The 16,737-nt window shown below is 39.5% G+C and overlaps 1 long non-coding RNA gene across 1 annotated transcript; it reads right to left on the reverse strand.

The window, feature by feature from the left end:
- Positions 1-2,519: 2,519 nt before the first annotated feature.
- LOC134377360 (uncharacterized) lies at positions 2,520-15,089 on the reverse strand. Its single transcript, XR_010023443.1, has 3 exons — positions 14,957-15,089; positions 12,188-12,334; positions 2,520-3,117 (listed from the first exon to the last, which is right to left on the reverse strand). It is a non-coding gene; the product is annotated as an uncharacterized LOC134377360 (long non-coding RNA).
- Positions 15,090-16,737: the final 1,648 nt, after the last annotated feature.

Consider the following 16,737-nt stretch of genomic DNA (forward strand, 5'->3'; position numbering starts at 1 on the left):
CTCACATGGTAAGCCTTTTAGCCTAACACTTGACAAAATAATGACCTCATTAAAGCAAGAGTGCAAGTGTAGTTTAGAAATCTTCATGGACTCAGATATTCCCAAGGAAAATAAAAGCTTTATATAATCTATTTTCCACGTAATAAGACAACATTTAAGCTTAAAAACATCATCAGGCTTTTTGGAAATAAAAGCATATACATAGAATTTTAAAAATCTGACAATTTATGTTTCAGTTTGTTTTATTTCCTACTGTATTTATAATAGCAGAATTCTAAGCGTTGCTTTCTTAATGGAGTGCAATATATATTATGATAAGATAGAATAATAGGATCTAGTTAAGGTAGGAATGAAAAGAAGGATCCTTCAGGCAAGGGATTCTCAACCCTTGCTGCACATTAGAATCACGCAGGAAGCTTTTAAAATTACTGGTGCTGACATCTCATCCCCAAGATTCTGATTTTATATGGTGTAGACGCAATGTCTAGGCAGCAGTACTGTTTAAATGCTTTCCAGGTTACTATAACATTTAACCAGGAGTGAGAAATCACTGTTCTAAGTAAGTGACCATATCATGTACTGGAAAACTTTTGAGAGGAAAAGGATCCCATTAATAATTACACCTGGATTAAAGAGTAAAGAGCCACTGTCATGAAAAACCAAGAGGTATGGTCACTCTACCACATATCAAATGCTAAATACATCTACAGTGTTTCTGATAAGAAATAGTTCAGTGTACACTTCATTACCTGCATGATGAGAAATTCTTTGTCTCCCAAGACAGCATCTTAGATCTTTTGACAATTTGAATATACTCTCTGTTAGTTCTACCCATTATTTCTTGAGTTCACACATAAAAGCATAACCCCTCTTCCACAGGCAGGCCCTTCAGATGTTTGAAGATATATAACATGTTCCAGCCTTAGTGACCACATTTTCTCTTCTGAGGTCAAAATTTTTCACCTCCAAATTAAACACCCTTCAGATTTTCAAGATTTGTCTTATGTCATGGTTTTGAGTTTTCTCATCATCATAGTTGCTCACATCTGAAGACTCTCAAGTTTGTTTACGCCATCTTACAATATAGAGCCAATGTAGAAATCCTCTAATGATTATTATTTGATACACATACATATGCAAAATTTAAGTAAAGATTTGATAGAAGAGTAAGTCACCCGAACTGCTCAAACCTCTTATCCACCGACCTAGAGTTGTAGGTATCCTAATAAATAGGCCTTATGGTTATAACAAAGAAAAGGGTTCATGAGTCTGTAACTTGTTTATCCTCAGGGATGCCTAAGGCAATAATGATCCTAATCAGAACTCCTTAGAAATAATGACTGATGGAATTTGCTGGCTTAAGGATTTACGAGAGACCCGAGGGATTGCTTTGTAATGATTTCTTATCTGGAAATACCTGGTCTGTCTAGATTATTTATTGTAAATTAACCTCTAATTTATGGGCTGCAGGTATGCCGAATAACGGACAGGTCTATGTGCTAGCAAGATATGAAAAGTAAGAGATTCCAGAACTCCATGACTTCCCTCTGCTAACTTGCCTTACATGCACAGTTAGATTTACTCATCCCAAAACTAAACTGCATCCCAATACTGGAAAAGGAGCTCAAAGAGCTATGTTTGAAAGAGTCAAGCCTCCCAAGTATGCTGCTGCTTATGGCTTATTTCCTTTGCTAATCACTAGTAAAACATGGTGCTTAGTAACTTCGTGTGTCTAACAGTTTTGGTCTTTGGGATTTCAGTTTTGTTCCATTCCTAGGGTATTCTTTTTAGGCTCCAGGCGTTCACTCTGAACAGTGTGCTGTCTTCATTGTCTTTGGATGAAGCCTCTCTGGTTAACCCCTTTATATTAATATTTCCTTTGAAATAAAAACTTCACTTTCAATTCCAACTTTCCCTCTGGACATTGCTTTCTTTTAATGGCTTTATTGAGATATTATTCACTTACCATATCATTCACCCATTCAAAGTGTACTATTCAGTGTCTTCTAGTAAGTTCAGAGTCGTGCAACCGTCCGTACAATCTAATTTTAGAACATTTTATCACTCCAAAAAGAAACCCTGTACATATTCCTCCACTATCCACCCACTACCCTCCCCACTAATACAGGCAACAACTAATCTGCTTTCTGTTTTCATAGATTTGCCTATTTTGGATTTTCATGTGTATCAAATTATATAATATGTGGTCTTTTGTGACTGGTATCTTTCGTATGATGTTTTTGAGGTTCATCTTTGTTGTAGCATGTGTCCATACTTCATTTATTTTTATTGTTTAATATTTCATAGTGAAGAACTACCACATTTTATTTCTCCATTCATCAGTTAATGGACATTGTGTTGGGTTATTAAAATAATGCTGCAATACACATTCATGTACAAGTTGTTGTGTAGACATATGTTTATATTTCTCTTGGACATGCACCCAGGTGTGGAATTGCTGGAACACATGGTAAGCCCATGTTTAACATTTTGAGAACTGCTAAGCTGTCCTCCAGGCATCTACAATATTTACATTCCCACTATAAATTCATGAGGGTTATAATTTCCACACATTTGCATCAAGATTTTTATCTGTCCTTTTTTATTATTGGTGTGTTGTGTCTCCATGAAATTTTGATTTACTTTTCTCTAATGACTAATGAGGTAGAGCACCATGTCAAGGTGCTTATTGGTATTTACATACATATTCTTTGCAGAAATGTCTTTTCAGATTATTACCCACTTCTGATTGTGTTATTTGTCTTTTTATTATTGAATGTAAGAATTGTTAGAGTTTATTTTATATTATGGATACATGTCCCTTATTAAATATATAATTTGCAAATATTTTCTTTTATTCGGTGGTGTCTCTCCCCTTTCTCAATTGTGTCCTTTGAAGCACAAAAGTTTTTAATGTTATTATAGTCCAACTTATCAGTTTTTTCTTTTGTCCTTGTGCCTTTGGGATTATACTTTAAAGTACTACCATACTTTAGTAGTACATTTTGAAATCAGGAAGTGTGAGTCCGCCAACTTTGTTCTTTTTTCTCAAGATTGTCTTGGCTCCTCTGGGTTCCTTGCATTTTCACATGAATATTAAGATCAGCTTGTCAGTTTCTGCAAAAAAAAAAAAAAAAAGTCATCCAGACAGCTGGAATTTTGATAGTGATTGTGATAAATCTGGAATCCGTAGATCAATTTGGGGAGTATTGCAATCTTAACTATACAAAAGTACTTCAAAAAGTTCATGGAAAAATAGTTTAAAGATAATACAAATCTTTTCATGAACTTTTTAAAGTACCCTCATGTGAGGAAAATGGAGTTAGTTTAGTCAGGCCCTTTCACCTCATATTGGCTGAGTATGATTCAGCATATCTGTTGCAAACAAGTAGTGTTAGTACGCATGTGTGCCCATCTACCCCTTGGCTCGTTGCCACTATTGTGTGCTTTGTTATATGAGACAGCAGCTTCAAACTGCTGGTGGCAGACCTCGTGTCTGAAAGAAAGCATGTCTACTTTGCTGGTGTCTACTCAGGTTTTCTTTTGCTTACCTAACTCACAACCTGCACAGGAGTGGGTTCTGGGGTCTGTGACCCAGCCCAACACCTCATATTAAGACTTTCCATCCATGAATGTGGTATGTTTTCCATTTATGTAGGTCTTCATTAATTTCTTTCGGTAATTTTTTCAGTTTTCAGTGCATAAGTCATAAATATTTGTGGCTAAATTTATTCCTAAGTGATTTATTCTTTTTGATACTATTATAAATGTAGATACCATTGTTAATCTTATTTTGAATTGTCCATTGCTAGTGTATAAATATACAATTGATTTTTGTATATTGATCTTATGCCCTGAAACCTTGCTTAACTCATTTAGTAGTTCTAAAAGCTTTTAGTGTATTCTTTAGAATTTTCTATACACAAAGTCATATCATCTGCAAATAGAAATTATTTTACTTCTTCCTTCCAAATTGGAATGACATTTTTTTTCTTGCACAATTGCTCTGGCTTGAATATCCAGAACAATGTTGAATAGAAGTGGTGACAGTGGACAGTCTTGTCTTATTTCTGATCTTATGTGGAAAGCATTCGGTTTCATCATTAATACAATGTAAACTGTGGGATTTTTGTAGATATTTTTTCAGGTTAAGGAAGTTTTCGTCAATTTCTAATCTAATAAAACTCTTCATAAAATGGTGTTGGATTATGTCAAATGATTTCCTTTGTCCACTGAGATGACTGTGTTGTTTTGTCCTTTATTTTATGCATATGGAGTGTTTCATTAATTAATTTTCAGATATTAAACCAACCTTGCATTTCTTGGGTAAATTCTACTTGGTAATGGTGTATAAGTATTTTTAAATGTTATTGAGTTAGGTGTGCTAACATTTTGTTGAGGAATTTTTGGCATATATTTATAAGAGACATTGGTCTGTAGTCTTTTTTTTTTTTTTTTTTTTTGTCTTTTTTGTGGCCGGCACTCAGCCAGTGAGTGCACCGACCAGTCCCATATAGGATCCGAACCCGCGGCGAGAGCGTCGCTGCCTTCACTCCCAGTGCCGCACTCTCCCGAGTGCGCCACGGGCTCAGCCCTGTAGTCTTTTCTTACAATGTGTTTGTCTCACTTTTGGTATTAGGGTAATACTAGCCTCATAGAATGAGCCAAAAAGTGTTTATGCTTCTATGTTTTGGAAGAGTTTTGAATAATTGCTATTAATTCTTCTTTAAATATTGAGTAGATTGACTAGTAAATCTGGGCTGAACTTTTAGGGAAATTTTAATAACTAATTCAATGTCCTTGCTTGGTAAACTTGTACTGAAATTTTCTATTTCTTGTATAAGTTTCATTAGTTTGTGTCTTTCTAGAAACATACATCTAAACAACATCTAAAATGTATGTTGTCATACATTTGTTTGTAGTTTTTCCTTAAAATCTTTCATTGTTTCTATAAAGTTGGTAGTAACCAACTTTTTCTGATATTAGTGATATGAGTCGTCTCTATCTATCTGGTCAGTTTAGCTAAAGATTTTTCAATTTTGATTATATTTTCGAAGAACCAACTTCTGGATTCACAGATTTTTCTCCATTGTTTTTCTCTTTTCTATGTCATTAATCACCATTCTAATCTTTGATATTTTCTTTTCTCTGCTTGCCATATGTTTAGTTTGTTCTTCTTTTTCCAGCATCTAGGAGTTTTAAAATTTTAGATCTGAGTCTTTAATCCATTTTAAGTTGATTACGGTATATGGTGAGAGGTGCAGACCAAGTTTCATTTTCTACATATGGATGTCCAGTTTTCCCAGCCCCATTTATTAAAGAGGCAGTCTCTTCCCCAGTGTGTTCTTGGTGCCCTTGTCAAAGATCAGTTTGCTGTAAACATGTGGGTGGTTTTCTGGGTTCTCTATTCTGTTCCATTAGTCCATGTGTCTCTTTTTATGTCAGTACCATGATGCTTTGGTTACTATAGATTTGTGATGCAGTTTGAAGTCAAGAAGTGTAATGTCTATAGCTTTACTTTTTTTGCCCAGGATTGCTTTGGCTATTCAGGGTCACAGCAAAAAAACCCAAATAATCCAATTTAAAAATGGGCAATGGAGCTGAATAGATATTTCTCAAAGTAAAACCTACAAATGGCTAAAAGGTATATGAAAAAATGCTCAACATCACTAATCAGAGAAATGCAAATCAAAACCACTTTGAAGTATCACCTCACCTCAGTCAGACTGGTTATTATAAAAAAGACAGAGAATAACAAATGCTGGCAAGGATGTGGAGAAAGAGGAACTCTTCTGCACTATTGATGGGGCTGTAAATTAGTACAGACATTATGGAAAACAGTATGGAGTTTCCTCAAACAAGTTCAGATAGAACTCCTGTATGTTCCAGCAATCCCACTACTGGGGATATATCCAGAGGATTGGAAATCATCAGATCAAAGGGATACCTGCCCCCACATGTTTATTGCATCTCTATTTACAATAACCAGGTGATGGAATCAACCTAAATATCCATTGAGGGATGACTGGATAAGGAAATTGTGGTATATATATACAATGGAATACTACTTAGCCATAAAAGAGAGTGAAATTCCACCATTTGCAGTAACAGGGATGAACCTGGAGAATATTATCCTAAGTTAAACAACCCAGGGCAGCAGGCACCAAGGTGAGCAGAGACCCACATGTCACTAGGGGCCCACTCCTAGGCCCCAGAGGGAAGCACCCACAGCCACAGCAGGCACCAAGGTGAGCAAGAAAAAATATCCAGAATATAAAGGAGGAAATTTACACAGAGATTAATACCTTAGAAAAGAGTGTAGCAGAAATCCTAAAACAAAAGATTCACTCAATGAAATAAAAAAAACAATAGAGAGCTTGAGCAGTTGTCTAGAGCAAGCAGACGAAAGAATTTCAGATCTCAAAGATGGTCTTTTTGAAATAACCCAGGCAGACTGAAAAAAGGAAAAAAAGAATTTAAAATAATGAGGAAAATCTAAGAGAGACAGCAGATAACCTCAAGCACTCTAACATCGGAATTGTGGGTATTCCAGAAGGGGAGGAAAAAGGAAAAGGTATTGAAAACCTATGCAAGGAAATAGTAACAGAAAACTTCCCAGGTGCAGGGAGAGATGCAGACCTTCAGATACAGGAAGCTCAAAGGTCCCGAAACAGATTCAATCCAAAAAGATCCTCCCCAAGACACATTATAGTTAAGCTTGCAAAGCTCAAAGACGAGTTCTAAAAGCAGCAAGAGAAAAACATCAAATCACCTGTAAGGGAACCCCCATCAGACTAACAGCATACTTCTCAACTGAACCCTAAAGGCCAGAAGAAAATGAAATGGTATATTTAAAACACTAAAAGAAAAAAAATGCCAGCCTAGAATTCTTTACCCAACAAGGCTTTCCTTTGGAAATGAGGGAAAAATAGTATATTTCCCAGACAAACAAAAATTGTGAGAGTTTACCACCAAACAGGCAGCCATGCAAGAAATTCTCAAGGGAGCCCCTCATCTAGAAACTGAATAATGATGACCACCTCATCTAGAAACTGAATAATGATGACCACTACCACAAATACACAAGAAAGAGCAAAACCTGCTGTTAAAACATAAATGCCAGTGAGAAAGAGAAAGAAGCTAAATCATGCCACCTTAAATTTCCAACAAACATTGAAGAAGACAAATAAAAGGGGAAGTAATGATCAAAGGATATTTAAACCATCTAAACAAAAAGCGATTAAATGACAGGAATGAAGCAGTACCTTTCAATAACTACCACAAATGTGAATGGATTAAACTCCCCATTCAAAAGACACAAACTGACTGATTGGATTAAAAAGCTAGACCCAAGTAAATGCTGTCTTCAAGAAACCCACTTCACCTGTAGAGACACAAACAGACTAAAAGTGAAGGGATGGAGAAAGATATACCATGCAAATGAAAACCAAAAACAATCAGGAGTAGCTATTCTTATATCAGACAGAATAGACTTTAAACCGAAAAACATAAAAAGAGAAAAGAAGGCCACTGTATAATGATAATAGGATCTATCCAGCTAGAAAATGTAACAATCATAAATATACATGCACCCAATACTGGAGCATGCAGATATATAAAGGAAACACTGTCAGACCTAAGGAAAGAAACAGGCCCTAATACATTAATAGTGGGTGACCTGAACACCCCACTCTCAGTATGGGACAGATTTTCCAGGCAACAAATCAACAAAGAGACACAGGATTTAAACTATACCTTAGACCAACTGTACCTGGCAGATATATACAGAACATTTCACCCAACAACTAAAGAATATACTTTCTTCTCATGAGCACATGGAACATTCTCCAGGATAGACCACATATTAGGTCACAAATCTAGTCTCAGCAAATTTTAAAAAATTGAAATCATTCCAAGTATCTTTTCAGACCACAATAGACTAAAACTGGAAATTAATAACAAGCAAAACCCTGGAAACTATACAAATACATGGAAACTATACAACAGGCTCCTGAATGACTTATGGATCCAAGAATAAATTAAACAGGAAATCAAAAACTTCTTGAAACTAATGAAAATGAAGATGCATCACACCAAAACCTGTGGGATATTGCAAAAGCAGTATTAGGAAGGAAATTTATTGCAATAAATGCTTACATCAAAAGAATGGAAAAGACTTCAAATAAATGACCTAATGCTACACCTCAAAGAACTAGAAAAACAACAACAAACCAATCCTAAAGGTAGTAGACAGAAAGAAATAATTAAGATCAGAGCAGAACTAAATGAAATAGAGGCCCATAAAAACAATAATAAAGATGAATGAAACAAAAACTTGATTTTTTGGGAAGATAAATAAAATAGACAAACCATAAGCTAGGTTAACACAAAGAAGAGAGAAGACCCAAATAACAAAAATCAGAAATGAAAAGGGAGACATTACAACCAATACCACAGAAATATGAAGAATCATTACAGATTGTTATAAACAGGTGCATGACAACAAATATGAAAATATGGAAGATATGGATGTTTCCATACACTTACAAACTTCCCAGACTGAATCAAGAAGAGACAGAAAACCTGAACAGACCAGTAACAAGCAAAGAGTTTGAAGTGGTAATCAGCAATCTTCCAACAAAGAAAATTCTAGGTCCAGATGGCTTTATAGATTATTTCTATCAAACCCTTAAAGAGGAATTAATACCAATTCTCCTCAAACTATTCAAAAAATTGAAACAGAAGATACTCTCCGAAACTCGATCTATGAGGCCAACACAACTCTGATACCAAAACCAGATAAAGCCACACACAAAAAAGAAAATTACAGGCCAATACCCTTGATGAACATAGATGAATAAATCCACAACAAAATATTAGCAATCAGAATACAGCAACACATAAAAAAATTATACACCATGATCAAGTGGGATTCATCCCAGGAATTCAAGGATGTTTCCATATAAGAAAATCAATAAATGATACATCACATCAACAAACTCAAGGGCAAAAACCATATGATTATCTCAATAGATGCTGAAAAAGCATTTGACAGAATTCAACATCCCTTCATGTTAAAGACTCTCAACAAATTAGGTATAGAAGGAAAGTATCTCAACACAATAAAAGGTATCAATGACAAGCCCACCAACCAGAATCGTTTTGAATTGGGAAAAACTGAGGGCTTTTTCCTTAAGAACAGGAACAAGACAAGGATGCCCACACTCAAAATTTCTATTTAACATAGTACTGGAGGTACTAGCCAGAGCAATCAGGCAAGAGAAAGAAATAAAGGGCATCCAGATTGGAAAAGATGAAGTCAAACTGTCTCTATTTGCAGATGACATGATACTCTATATAGAAAAAAACCTAAAGACTCTATCGAAAAACTCCTAGAGCTGGTTAATTATTTCAGTAACATTGCAGAATACAAAATAAATGCCCCCAAATCAGTTGCATTTATATTCTCCAATAATGAACTAACAGAAAGAGAAATCACGAAAGTAAGCCCATTTACAACAGTCATGAAAAAAATAAAATACCTAGAAATAAATTTAACCAAAGAGGTTAAAGATCTCTACAATGAGAACTACAAACCATTACTGAAAGGAATTAAAGAAGACAGAAAAAGATGGAAAGATATTCCATGCTCTTGGATTGGAAGAATATTGTGAAAATGTCTATGCTACCCAAAGCAATCTACAGATTCAATGCAATCCCATCAAAATGCCAGTGTCATTCTTCAGAGAAATTGATAAAAAACAATCCTGACATTGATATGGAACAACAAAAGACCCCAAACAGCCAAAGCAATCCTGAGCAAAAAAAACAAAGCCAGGGGCATAACACTACCTGACTTCAAATTATATGACAAAGCTATACTAGCCAAAACAACATGGTACTGGCATAAAAATAGACACTTGGACCAGTGGAGCAGAATACAGAACCCAGAAATCACCCCTCAGGCTTACAGCCATCTGATATTGGACAAAAGCAACAAAAACCTACATTTGGGAAAAGACTGCCTCTTCAATAAGTGATGCTGGGAAAACTGGATATCCATATGTAGAAGAATGAAACTAGATGTGCACCTCTCACCATACACTAAAGTCAGCTCAAAATGGATTAAAGACTTAAGTATAAGACCTGAAACTGTAAAATCACTAAGGGAAAATATAGGAGAAAAACTTCAGGAACTAGGTCTGGGCACAGATTTTATGAACATGAGCCTGAAAGCACAAGCATCAAAAGAAAAAAAATAAAAGGGACTATATCTAACTCAAAATCTTCTGCACTGCAAAGGAAACAATCAACAGAGTGAAATGACAACCTGCAGAGTGGGAGAAAATTTTTGGTAACTATGCATCTAACAAGGGATTAATATCCATAGTATACAAGGAACTCAAGCAATACACAGTAAAAAACACAAATAACCCAAGTAAAAAATGGGCGATGGAGCTGAACAGACATTTTTCATAGGAAGACATACAAATGGCCAACAGGTACATGAAAGAATGCTCAACATCACTGTCATCAAGGAAATGCAAATTAAACCACATTGAGATACCACCTCACCCCAGTTAGACTGGCTATAATCAAAAACAGAGAATAATAAATGCTGGTGAGGGTGTGGAGAGAAGGGAAATGCCCCTCACTGTTGGTGGGACTGTAAATTAGTACAATCACTATGGAAAACAGCATGGAGGTTTCTCAAACAACTACAGATAGATCTTCCATACAATCCAGCCATCCCACTTCTGGGTATGTACCCAGAGGAATGGAAATCATCATGTCAAAGGGATACCTGCACTCCCATGTTCACTGCAGCTCTGTTTACAATAGCAAAGGTACAGAACCAACATAAATGTCCATTGGTGGTATACATACACACAATGAAGTATTATTTAGCTATAAAAAGGAATGAACTTGATGTATGCTTGATATATGAACATGATATATGAACATGGTTGGACCTTGAAAACATTTTGCTTAGTGAAATAAGTCAGTCACAAAAGGACAATTACTGCCACTGAAGTACACCACTTACAAATAGTTAAAATGGGGGTGTGCTGGTTAGCTCGGTTGGTTAGAGCACAGTGTTATAACACCAGGGTCAATGGCTTGGATCCTCAGTACCAGCCCGATGCCAAAATAAATAAATAGTTAAAATGATGACTATTATATTAGGTATATTTACAGAAATAAAAAAAATGCATCAGAAAAAAGTGTCAATAGCATGCATTAGAGGGGAAGTGGGATGAAAAGGCAGGAGAAAAAAACATTCCAGAAGAACACACAAAAAGCTGCAGTAGCGGCTGCCTCTAGGGAGAGACCAAGGTGGTGAGGGAAGGAGAGCATTTTCTCACTGTGTGCACCATTTTGTCACTTTTGGATTTTATACCATGTGTATGATTATTACAAAAAACTAATTACAGAGGGAAAGAACAAGCATACGGATGATAAAATCTTAAAATGAAAACACTGGAAAGGTCTTAAAGATCACCTAGCTCGGTTCTCTCACTCACAGACGAGGAACTTGAGCAGCACACAACGTGTGTTCTTGCCCAAACTCAAACAAGCAATGAGGGCAGAGCTAGAGCTTAAAGTAGGCGCAGATAAAGGAGAGTGCATTTTGTAAGAAAGCAAAAGAAAACAAAACAGAGCAAGCTTTTAAAGGATTTGAGAGGGTACTCTAAAACCATATCCTTATGATCGTATACACCAACATCAAGGGTTCTGATCCCTGTACAGCCAGCCACCAAAAACAAACCAGAAAAAAACAAGACAAAAAAGAAAAAGGCAAAAAAGTTAAAAAAAGGAATAAATAAATCATACATTAACACCATATAAGACATATAGTATATAAAATCATATACAAAGTAAATACTCTGGATTCATCATGAAAGTTACAATTAAACAATGCCATGGGCACTCCCGAGTACCACTTCAGGCCCAAGACAAAACTAAAAGACAAGTATGAGGAAAATATGGAAAAAAGAAAAGTGGAACTGGTAAGTAAAGAGGGGACTGGTAACATTTTAGCAAGTGCCTGAGGTATTCTTAGAAGGACTAATGCTCCTGATGGCCTGTTAGCTATGTTGGTTAGAGCACGGTGTTATGACACTAATGCTCCCTGGCTGCTCACATCTCCTCCTCCCCACCCTCAGAATACTAACAAATGTCTCACCCAGTGACTCTGTCCTCGCAGTTTATCATTTGATTCTCCTACTATTTCTTCCCACACAGCAGCTGTTCGGTCAAAAGAACAGGAAGCCAAAACCTGTCCGAATTCAGGATGTGCCCATGTCACACGCCATACAGATCCACTGTGTGTCTGGGGAATTACAAAAAAAAAGAACACATATTCAATAGCCCTGTTTATTCTAGGGGGGTTGAAACTGAATTCATTCACATTTCACACATAAAAGGTTTTACTTGAAAAAGAATACAGATATCTTTACTTCTTTAAAGGAGAAGTAAAACTCAATTTAGTATTTAAATAAAAAGTTAAATTCCAGAATTCTTTAACCTTTTGAGGATATTCTATACTGAGGATTGCAGTCTTTCTAGAATCAAGTTCTTCGATTATTTTACTAATAAAGAAAAATCCATTCAGATAAAGTTGACTACTTCCAGGGATAACAGTTGGAGACTTGCTTCAGAGTTTAGCCTAACCAAGCTTTGAAACAGATATTCTATGAGTCCACAATTTTTCTTAACTTGCAAATTCTTTCTACAGGAAACATCTACCTAACAAAATAAATAAAATCAGATTAATCAAAATTATTTGCTTCAAAGTCCATAAAGAAAGAAAGTAGATTAGTGGTTACCAGCGGCTGGGAAAGGGGAGATATGGGAAGTGACTGCTAAATGGGTTTCCTTTTGGGGTGATGAAAATGTCCTGAAATTAGATAATACTGATGTTTGCACAACTTTTTGAATAACTCAAAATCACTAAATTGTATATTTTAAATGGCTGAACATAATGGGATGTAAAATATAGCTCAATTTTAAAAAGCACTCTTCTATTTAAAAAAAATTATCTGCTTCAAAAGCCTAACAGTATATAGAAACTACAGCAGCAAAATGCTTAGAAGATCCTAACCAATGGCTCTTAGACAATGGACTATTTGAGGAAAAGAGGCATTCAGTGAGCAAATACAGAGAAGCCCAAACACTTATATCCTGAGAAAATAACTTAAAACTAAGTATCTCATTATCTTTATATACGAAAAATGTCAATTACTATTCTACACCCTCTTCATGTTCACCACACCAAAAAAAAAAAAAAAAAAAACGGATGAAAAGGTCTGAAAGCATTTCAACATCAAAAGAATTTGCTAGGTGCCTCCCAGGAAAAATACTGTCTGAAAATAAACATGAGTTCACCAATTACATTTACAAATGTGTTTCACACTTCTGTATATCTAACATTTTTTACACGCAACAACATAAGAACACGTTGTTAACCTGATAACTCTTCATGGTAACAATGTCACCAACCAAAGCTAATCTATGTACCCTTATTTTGTATCCTTTGTTTTGTCCAGTTTTTTGTGTTCCACCTTAATTCTTATACAGGGCTATTAAGTAAAAAAGGCACTAAGGCTGAGAGGTTTTATAAACTGTTAGATTCCCAGTAAAACAGAATCTAACTAAAGAATAAGATTTGCCCAAAAATGTTCATCAATGGTATTTTCAGTTAAGCAAAATGGTGTATTTATTGGATGTTTATAAAGAGACTTTAAAGACATAGGAAAGTACTTAGGAAATATGTTGTTAGGCTAAAAAGCAAGAAATAGGGGTTTCCCTTCGGAATGATAAAATTGTTTTTGAACTAGAAAGAGGTGGGTAGTTACACAATATTGGGAATGGAGTAAATGCCACTTAATTGTTTACTTTAAAATAATTGATTTTATGATATGTGAATCTCACCCCAATTAAAAAAGCGTGGGGGGGGCAAAAAATTTGGATAGACCCTTCACCAAAGAAGATATATGAATAGTGGCAAATAGGCATGTGAAAAGATAATCAACATCATTTGTCATTAAGGAAACACATAAAAATCCAATGAGACACCACCTCACACCCACGAAAATGGCTGTAACAAAGGCAGATAATATCAAGTGCAGATGAGGATACAGAGAAACTGGAACCCTTATATACAGCTGGTGGGAATGGAAAACGGTACAGCCACTTTGGAAAAGAGTTTGGCAGTTTCTTAGAAAGTTAAACATACGCAATCTAGAAATTCCACTCCTGGTATCTATCCGAGAGAAAGGAAAATATATGGAGAAACAAAATGGGACATATCCATACAATGCACTACTGAGCAGTACAAAGGAACAAACTACAGACATGGAATACAACATGGATAAACCTTAAAAATATGCTAAGGGAAAGGAGCCAGATACAAAAGACTACATATTATAGGATTCCATTTATATAAAACATCTAGAAAAGATTAAAAACTATAAAAAAAATCGATCGGCGGTTGCCTGTGGCTTGGGGGTAGGAAGACGGATCAAATACAAATGGGCACAAGGAAAATTTCCGAGTTGATGGAAGTGTTCTAAAACTGGATTGTGGTGATGTCTGTACAACTGCATGTTTAAGACTGTAAATTAAAATTTATGACTTCTAAGGTATGAAAAATTCTGAGTAAAGGTGTTCTTTTTAAAGCAAGAAATAAAACTATTAAAAATATATAAAGGAAAAGGTGAGAAAGAAATAAGCAGAATATGGTGAAATCCTAGAATAGCCACATTAGAATGCTGTGAAATTACAGACATTCTTACTCTCAGATTCCCTGAAATGTATTTCTGTTACTTTAATAGTGAAAAAGTGTAAAATACCTTTCCTTGAAAAGAACTATAAATTGTATAATCTTCTCAAAGCTGAACAGCAAGTCATTGACACTACCAAATACCTATAGTACCCCTCACCCGGGCCCTACCTGCTCCGCCGCGCCGTTCCCCTCACCAGTGTCCCCCGTCGGTCGCTGCCGCCGCCGCCGCCGCCGCCGCCGCTGCCGCCGCTCACGATGCTGCCGTGGGCTCCGCTGCGGCCGGTTCCACTGCCGCCATTACCGCTGGGGGCGTGGCTGCCCAGACCCGCTGTCAATCTTCTGTCTCCAGGTGAGCTGCGCTAGGCTCCGCCCCATAGCGCCTGCGCAGTGTGGACGTGGGCGCCTGGAAGGCTCGGCAGCGGCAGTTCCAGTTCCGAGGTGTCCGTTAGTGCAGTGAAGACCTGGGAGCTGGAGGCTGCAGCAGCGACGACGACTAGGTCAACGACGATGGAGCCGACCCAGGGATGCGCTGTCTCGCTGGTGCCAGGACCGGCGGGAGGTGAGGGATCGACGGTGGAGCCCTCGGGGGTCTGCGGACGGCGGCCTCGGTGGCCGGCAGGTGAGGCCCATGCGGGGCGGGCGTGGGCCGTGAGAGGCGCGGGCAGGCTGGGGGTCACGGCGGGCGGCGGGCGGCGGGTCCGGGGTAGGTCAGGCCCGGGCCTGGGGCGGGCACGCGCTCCTCTATCCGCCGGCCCCCAACCGTCCCTGCGCCGCGGGCCGCCGCTCACTGGTCCTGGGTCCCGACCCTTCGCGCGCGTCTTGTTCCGAGGCAGGCGGGTCCAGGGCGGTTCGGGCCTGGGGCGGGCACACGCTCCTCTGTCCGTCGGCCCCCAACCGTCCCTGCGCCGCAGGCCGCCGCTCACTGGTCCTGGGTCCCGACCCTTCGCGCGCGTCTTGTTCCGAGGAAGACGGGTGCAGGGCGGTTAGGGCCTGGGGCGGGCACGCGCTCCTCTATCCGCCGGCCCCCAACCGTCCCTGCGCCGCGGGCCGCCGCTCACTGGTCCTGGGTCCCGACCCTCCGCGCGCGTCTTGTTCCGAGGAAGACGGGTGCAGGGCGGTTAGGGCCTGGGGCGGGCACGCGCTCCTCTGTCCGCCGGCCCCCAACCGTCCCTGCGCCGCGGGCCGCCGCTCACTGGTCCTGGGTCCCGACCCTCCGCGCGCGTCTTGTTCCGAGGAAGACGGGTGCAGGGCGGTTAGGGCCTGGGGCGGGCACGCGCTCCTCTGTCCGCCGGCCCCCAACCGTCCCTGCGCCGCGGGCCGCCGCTCACTGGTCCTGGGTCCCGACCCTTCGCGCGCGTCTTGTTCCGAGGCAGGCGGGTCCAGGGCAGTTCGGGCCTGGGGCGGGCACACGCTCCTCTGTCCGTTGGCCCCCAACCGTCCCTGCGCCGCGGGCCGCCGCTCACTGGTCCTGGGTCCCGACCCTCCGCGCGCGTCTTGTTCCGAGGAAGACGGGTGCAGGGCGGTTAGGGCCTGGGGCGGCACACGCTCCTCTGTCCGCCGGCCCCCAACCGTCCCTGCGCCGCAGGCCGCCGCTCACTGGTCCTGGGTCCGGACCCTCCGCGCGGGTATTGTTCCGAGGCAGGCGGGTCCGGGGCGGGCGGGGCCTGGGGCGGGCGCGGGCTCCCCTGTCCGCCGGCCCCACCCGTGCCTGCGGTCACCGCCCCCGGTCCTGGTTTCCTCCGCTCTCCCCGCGCGTTTTGTTCAGAGGCGGGCGGGGTCGGCGCAGCCAGGCTCGGGTCAGGCGAAAGGGCCAGTACAGAGGCTGGCTGGTTAGCTTCGTTGTTTAGAGTCAGGCCTTGTGACACCAAAAGGGCCAGTAGAGTTGGCTCTCCATACCTGCGGGTCCTGTATCCGCAGTATGGATACAGCCAACTGCAGGCCAGAAATAT

Source organism: Cynocephalus volans, chromosome 4 (genome assembly GCF_027409185.1).
Source record: "Cynocephalus volans isolate mCynVol1 chromosome 4, mCynVol1.pri, whole genome shotgun sequence".
Lineage (NCBI taxonomy): Eukaryota > Metazoa > Chordata > Mammalia > Dermoptera > Cynocephalidae > Cynocephalus > Cynocephalus volans.